The sequence below is a fragment of the Metopolophium dirhodum genome, chromosome 6 (genome assembly GCF_019925205.1).
Source record: "Metopolophium dirhodum isolate CAU chromosome 6, ASM1992520v1, whole genome shotgun sequence".
NCBI classification, from domain to species: domain Eukaryota; kingdom Metazoa; phylum Arthropoda; class Insecta; order Hemiptera; family Aphididae; genus Metopolophium; species Metopolophium dirhodum.
In genome coordinates, this window is record NC_083565.1 from 30618650 (window position 1) to 30626341 (window position 7692).

At 27.0% G+C, this 7692-nt stretch overlaps 2 long non-coding RNA genes across 3 annotated transcripts; both read right to left on the reverse strand.

Moving 5' to 3' along the window:
- Nucleotides 1–3381: 3381 nt before the first annotated feature.
- LOC132947282 (uncharacterized) lies at nucleotides 3382–5691 on the reverse strand. 2 transcript variants are annotated; one of them, XR_009664878.1, is made up of 7 exons: nucleotides 5559–5691; nucleotides 5181–5411; nucleotides 4649–4889; nucleotides 4356–4587; nucleotides 4145–4278; nucleotides 3611–3890; nucleotides 3382–3541 (listed from the first exon to the last, which is right to left on the reverse strand). It is a non-coding gene; the product is annotated as an uncharacterized LOC132947282 (long non-coding RNA). The 2 variants fall into 2 exon arrangements; XR_009664877.1 differs by having other exon boundaries at nucleotides 4117–4278.
- A 579-nt stretch (nucleotides 5692–6270) lies between these two features.
- Nucleotides 6271–7487, reverse strand: LOC132947283 (uncharacterized). The gene is made up of 3 exons (XR_009664879.1): nucleotides 7177–7487; nucleotides 6584–6732; nucleotides 6271–6518 (listed from the first exon to the last, which is right to left on the reverse strand). It is a non-coding gene; the product is annotated as an uncharacterized LOC132947283 (long non-coding RNA).
- Nucleotides 7488–7692: the final 205 nt, after the last annotated feature.

Here is a 7692-nt window from a genome sequence, read left to right on the forward strand (position 1 = left end):
AGAAAAGACATTGTAATTGTCTAATTATGTGAGAAAAAAATAGAATATTTGTGAAATATGTAAAAACATGTATATATGACAAAGTATGTTGTAAAATCAAATATAGCTCGCGTTTTATCAAAAACCTTGTGAAACAAATTTATCACTTGCCGAAATTTGTTTATCATGTCGCAGAGAAAATATGTATTTACTTAATATAAATCCGAGCCTTAGTATTACTTATTACAATTTATTGTCTATTGTTATTTTTTAACGTAATACTTGCCATTATAATTTGTATGATTTGTTCGAACATTATTATTTTTATATTTTTATATTTTTTGGCATATACTTATTTAATAAGAATAGTTATTATTATAAATTTATGATTTTTTTGTTACCTACTTGATTTTTTTCACTGGCGGAGTTTACATACGCACTATTTATGATATACCTACACTTATTTAAGACGTATTTATCATCGCTAAAAATATGTCGATAAAATTATAAAAGTGTGACGTAAATATCATTATTCCCTAGTCATAAATGCTTCGAAATTGGTGTTTATTTTTTTTGCAATTTTCCATTCGTAACCTGCTCTCTGAAAAACGCCAGTGTATTATTAATTGACTCCTCAAAAAGTTAAAGCTGTTTGATATATACTCTCAACAAATAAATGTTATATTGTGGTATGAATATATGATATACTTTAGGTACTTGGTATCTATACATACTATGTTTGATTAATATACTCAAAAGAACGTAAATATAAGCATGCAACATAATATAAATCCGAGCCCTAGTTATTACTTATTACAATTTATTGTCTACCGTTATTTTTTAACGTAATACTTGCCATTGCAATTTGTATGATTTGTTCGAACATTATTATTTTTATATTTTTTATATTTTTTGGCATATACTTATTTAATAAGGACAATATTATTATTACAAAACTATGGATTTTGTTTAATAATAATCTGTATATTATACTAATTGTATACTGTGTATACTGTTACTTGATTTTTTTTCGCTGTTTACATGAAGTGTCATGAACTCAATTTTACCTGTTTTATTTTTCTGGCGGAGTTAACACTGAAAAAAGGTTCTCGTGGCGGAGTTTACATGCGCCCATTGCAATATCCACCAATTTTAGCTCATCCGATTTCTATAATCTAATGATTACCTACGAATTACGATTGAGACACCATATACACCCCAAATTCATTATGGTGTATATAAGTAGCACAACCCCTCGAAAACAAATCCTCGATGCGCCACTGGTTGTGTTGTATTTAAAAAATTATAAGTTTATCACTAATATCGAGTACCAGGTCTAGTATTATAGGGAGGTATATTATTGGTATATTACGGTATTATATAGCGGTTGATTCTCTGGTCGACTTGCAGAGTAGGTAGTTATTCTCTTAGTCGGAAAATTATGTTAATAATTAAAAAAAATATTTAGGTTCAACATCTTCAACTATGAATCAATAGAAAGGTGTTTTTATTATTATTATTATTATGTTTCTTGACGGAAAAAACTCCATTTACAAAACACAATATAGGTATACAAAATTGTGTAATGACTCGGATACAATAGAATTAAGTACGAATAATATAAAACTCACATTCAATTTTATAGGTAACAAAGAAAATATTATGAAGTATATAATTTTACAGCCATAATTAATTATTAACTAAAATCAATATCCATAGTGTTTCCTATAGACATCGGTATATTCGTAGGTGATGATTTTAAGTATGTTTTAGAAACATTATTGATTAAAAAAATGTCTTGATTTCTGGTGGATTTGGTATTAATTCGAAAATGTAATCGTTCCAGTAAATAAGGAATACAGAGTTAATTTTAATTTTGCTTACCTATATCTACTTTTTTTTTAAACTATAATTTGTTTATTTAACACTGGGTTTCCTAACAATTTAAGAGTTAACTAGGTAATGGATGAAAATATGAAATATTGGAACAAATGCAGTTTAGTTTCTAAACGACTTTTTTCAAAATTTGAGTTTTTAATTAACCACATTCTTAACATATTGGTCGAATCGGAAATTACATAATATCATATGCTTAGGTAGGTAGGTACTTTTTATTTAATTGTTGGGTAATAAAGTAATTTAATTTTAAAACAGCCAATGGGAATACGGAAACTATACATTTTAAACTAAATCCGACCGAAAATTTCGATTGCACCATTGTTCTTAACTCATTAAAATACATAGGTAGATTTGTCAAAAAATGTTGAAAAATCGCTTGGCAGCTAAACTGTATTTATGCCACAAAAAAGTAGCTGTACCTTATTAAAATAAAAAGCGGGTAAGTGGATGTCGCTCTGCTGTACAGTAGGTTACAAGTGAGTGACTGTATAATAGATTGTATTAAATTTGAATTCAATGATATTATAATATCATTGTATACGAAAAACGATTCTGAGCGGAGACGGTTTGTCAGTCTGAACATTTTATATTGTAAAAAACATTAATTCATCACAATTTTTATTCGTTTCAATGATGATAGTTGATAAACAAAGTGTTAGAAATTAAAATCCCGTTTTTAGTGGTTTTTCGAAATTTGTTGGTGGTATTTCCCGTGGCATTAAATAACTATCTAGAAAATGGCATTTCTAAAGTACCATCTTGATCCAATTTTCTGAAAGATAGGATACTATAATATTTTGAATTGAAGCACTCTTTCTGGTAAAAATTTTGTACAGGATAAAAAAAAAAATAAATAAATAAACACCTTTGTAAAACCTCTATAGCATCCTCGCTCTGCTCAAAATCTAAAAATATAATTTGTATGCAGATATTATATTTACTCGCAAGTAAGTACAAATTATATATATATACACACACACATATAATCCGCATCCACTTATAAAAATATAACCAAGTAGTTAGGTATGATTATTTATGTACCTACTTATATTATGTTAAATTTTATATAGAAATTTAAAATCAATTCTTCTTGGTTTTTAAGGGACTTATAGTTAGATAGTTGGGTTTTTATTTTATAATATGACTTACGCTTCAAGGGCATGCATTTAAAATTATTACTAAACTTGACTTAAGATATTAAGACCATTTTAAAATTATTTGCGTCAGATTCTCAATTCTTAACTAGACATACGTGTTTTTTTTTCAGGATCACCCAAAACCATACGACTGTAGGTGGTCATTATTTTATGCTATTGATTATTTAGTTTGAACTATACTGCCATGTACTACTGCCCTGTAATAACCTACAATATGGCTTTTAAAAGTTTCTGAAGAATTTTTTTTTACAGTTAATTTATGTTATTAATTAATTAATTGATATATTGCCAAATTATATAATATTTTGTTATATATTTATTATAATAATAAAAAAATTGACAGAAATTAAATATTGAATTTTATAAATTTGAATTAATTTTCATATATTGACATTTTCTGTTGCCACATTCAGATGCAAACTGCATGCTTCTTGACAAGAAAACTTCATCACAAGACTATTCCATGTCTGTACATCACTTTTGTAAGGAGTAACTGAGTTGCTGCACTGCATTAAATTAAAAATTAAATAGGCATAAGTAATATGCATAAAATAGGATTGTAAATATAATGTTACCTGCTGTAAAAACTTTTAACTTCAGTCTTTGAGGTTGGCTGGAAGTTTGTACTAATATTTGCCAAAGCTTCGAGTGTATTGTTGACAAAAAGATTTTTTAAATTATCCAGGAAAATTTTGTAATTTTGTAGTGTGTCTAAAATTTTGTCCTGGAGGTATGGAGTATTTGTTTGAAATTGAATGCCTAATATAGTTGTATCGCCTCATCCATCGTAAATATTTTTTTAGTTAGCACACTGTTTCATCTATTTTAATTTCTGTTGATATAATTTTTTCTGTTCTGTAAATTTTCAAGGTTAATTAAATTGTTGGTTTGAGTGTAAACTTTATGCCATGTATTATATCTATTTTTTGTAAAAAATTGTCTTCTACAATTTTATTTAACACTTTTCACGTAAAAATTGTATATAGATGTTAGCCGTAAAAATGTAAATTTAAGTATATTATTATATTATGTACATATTTTAGTATTGTGAGAGTCGTTCTAGAATTAGTTTTATTCTTACATTTAATTTTGATTCATTATATCCATACCACTATATTTGTTTTCCAAGCAGCCATATATCACTTTTTCTTTATTAATGTTTGACATCAAGTCTACTCGAATTGCCAATTAATTTTTTTCCAATATTATACTTATTGTATGTCTGATAATGTTGTTTGTACACCTGTAATCAGAACATTTGTAAATAGTTAACTACTGTGTCCTGTATGTAATTATTTTGTATTACTATTTTATACTTACACTATCAGGTTGACATCAAATGGTTGGATATAATTCCGATAATAGTCAATTTGTTTTATACAAAGATTAAAATTAGAAATCATTTTATTCAACAACTCTGCACCGTAAAACGACATATTTATGTTATTATTAGTCATTATTTTGTCACGCTTCTCTCTATATTATACTATAAAACTATTCATACTAACGCACTTAACCCCGGACTAAATTGCCAATCCTATTATTTTGTAATCTGAAAAAAAAACATATTTTATATTATTATTTTTAATATTTTTAATATTATAATTTATTACTTTGGATCTTCATAATCTTGTGGTTTGAGTTTAATTGTCTCATCAAGTATTTGAAGTATTTGATGGATCATTACAACATCAATATTATTTTTTAACTCAAGAGCTAAATATAATAATAATTTAGCCGTAATCAGTTTTTGTCCTATAGTTTCCTCAATAGGTAAAATTGCATAACCACCATTTGTTGTAAAATTAATTTTGACCTTTTGACATACACTTTTTTTGTTGTAGTTTCTTGCACCTAAATAAATGTAATTAATTAGTTAAGATAATGTAAATAATAGTTCAGTAGTTAAGAAGACTTTTAATATTAATAATATAAGATAGACAACAGAGTAGTTCCAGTTTTATCAAACAGTTTAATTGTCTGCCGTTGAGCACATTAATAATATCTTTTATTGTTTGTATTTTCGATATTTTCCATTTACTGAACTTTTGTTTGTAAAAATCATTTATTACATTTTGTACAGTGTCTTTTTTATTTAAAAATTAATCATTCAGTGAGTACTCGTTTTTCAATATAAATTCATACATTTGTTTTTATAACGTGTTCAACGATCCTTAGAGCTGTTGAGGAAGTTTCATAAGAGTCATTCACATGCTACTCAATACAACTGTAGTTGATGGACAACAAATCCTACAGGTGTTGGAAATTATGCCCATAACTTTGGAGCAACGTGTCTAACAGCGAAATATGAATGTATGAATAACCTTTATCTGCTAATATCCTTATGCTTTCTGATATAATTTTAATACCTGTGGTCTGTTAAAAAAAGAAAAATGATATTATGATCAATATGTTTTTTTTGTAGATGTTTATGTTTTAAACATAAAAACCCTGGTCTGAACACCAAATATGTGTCTAAAACCGGGGATGATCGAGGGAGTTGGGGTTAAAATTATATATTACCAAGTAAATCTAGTTTTTATCCATATTGTGACATGTAAGTTTTGAAGATATTTCTTTGAGAATTTTTGATAATAATCCACTTTGCTTCATCGTTCAAATGGTGTTAAAACACTTTGAATGTAATTTACCTTTTGGGGAATTCATGATATCTTTGAGAGAATGTCAGCGCAGTATTTGTTTTCTCTATCTGGCCCACACGCAACATAGACAAAATGCATTTACGAAAAATCATTTTTTCTATGTTTTTAAGTAATCTTAGAGTAAAATTACCTATTACAAAAAAGATAGAGAATAATATTTTTAAAGGAATGACATATCAATTTGTCGAAATATTGTACCAAAACAATTTAAACATAATTTAAATTTACAACATTTTTTGTTTATTTTGAAAGTCAAATACAAAGTCAAATAACAATAAAATAGAAAATCGATAAGTCATTCCCTCAAAAATATTATTCTCTATCTTTTTTATAATAGGTGATTTTACTCTAAGATTACTTAAAAACATTGAAAAAATGATTCTGCGTTAATGTGTTTTGTACATGTTGCGCGTGGGCCAGAGAGAGAAAACAAATAGTGCGCTGACATCCTCTTCAAAATGTATATCCTATAATAAATCACAATATAAATTTATTTATTTAATAGGTATATTATTAGGGAATTAATAAAGAACTTTAAAGACTTATATCACCTTGATTTCAGGAAGAAATGTTCTATCAATTGCATTGTTATTACAAAGCCATTTTTGATTATACACAAATAATTTCTCCACTAACATATTTCTACAACTTTTGATTAAAACATTACTCTTTATAAAGTAATCTCATTACTCACATTAGGATTATTGAAATACTGTTTTTTGAAATATCATCGTTTGACCAGAAATGTTTTGAATAATAAGTAACTTGTTCAATATTAGAGGTTCCTTATTCAGTGTATACTTAGTGTCAATTTGTGTACCTAAAAATATTAAAGTGAAACATTTAGATTAACATGTATTACATTTATTTTTAAATTTTACCTACGTAAGATGTGTATACTGAATACTGATTCTAAATTCTATTCTATAAGCAAATTCATCAAATTTTCATTGTAATAAAATTCTGGAAAAAAACTTGGAAGATATGGAGTTGTGTAGTTTTGTGATGAATTCACTTCACTTCATGTTGATGCACTAAAATCGGTTATAAATGTTTGAATATTATAATTAATGTATGTATATAAATAATTATTTAGGATACAAGTGACGGGGAAGACTATTCAATTTAAGAATGATATTCCTATTCAATTAATAAATGGTAGGTAAGCAGTTATTAATTAAATTTGTTAGTAAAATAATTATATCACTAATGAAATGTTTTATGTATAACGTGAAAAGTAATGAAGGTGGATCTATTAGGTATTAAAACAATGTTTGTTGAACATAGTTCCGCTCAATTGAAGGTAAACCGAAGCAACTATATGCATAAATTAATGGACGGAATTACAAAAATTCATTTTTGATTTGCTAGTTAGAAAGACAGACGTCAAAAGTTGCTGTGCCATTCTAATAGATAGAATATTAAGAAACCTTACTTAAAAACATAAGGTATAATATAGGTACAAATATTTCACTCACCTTATCAAATTGTATTTGTATTTGTTTCACTGTTGATTGGTTATTATACTTATTAGTTATTACTTATTACTTATCCAATCGTTATTTTTATGTTTTCCATATTTTCTTCCCGCGAGAATGCACAAATTAAATGCTTGTACACACAGGGCCGGATTGGTTTTGGTTGGTGGGCCGGTCGTGTGAGTGTGAGTGAAAATAAATTTATGTTTAAAATACGATTGTCCACCTAAGCACATACCTAAGCTCGTAATAATTATAGACGTAATTTTGAGCTACTGAATGTTATGTAAATGGGCCGCTTAGAAGTGAAAATCTCGATGGGCCGATACATACCAATCCGGCCCTGTGTACATATTATTATAATATATCTACCGTTATCTACTTTAATAAGTAATAAATGATAGCAAAAAAAAGTTTATCAGAAAATTTACCAAAATACTTATATCTACTGCAGTTTTACAGTGTTGTAACTGACAACACTCCGAAAAAAAAGTGGCACAATTTTCTCTTCTCTAC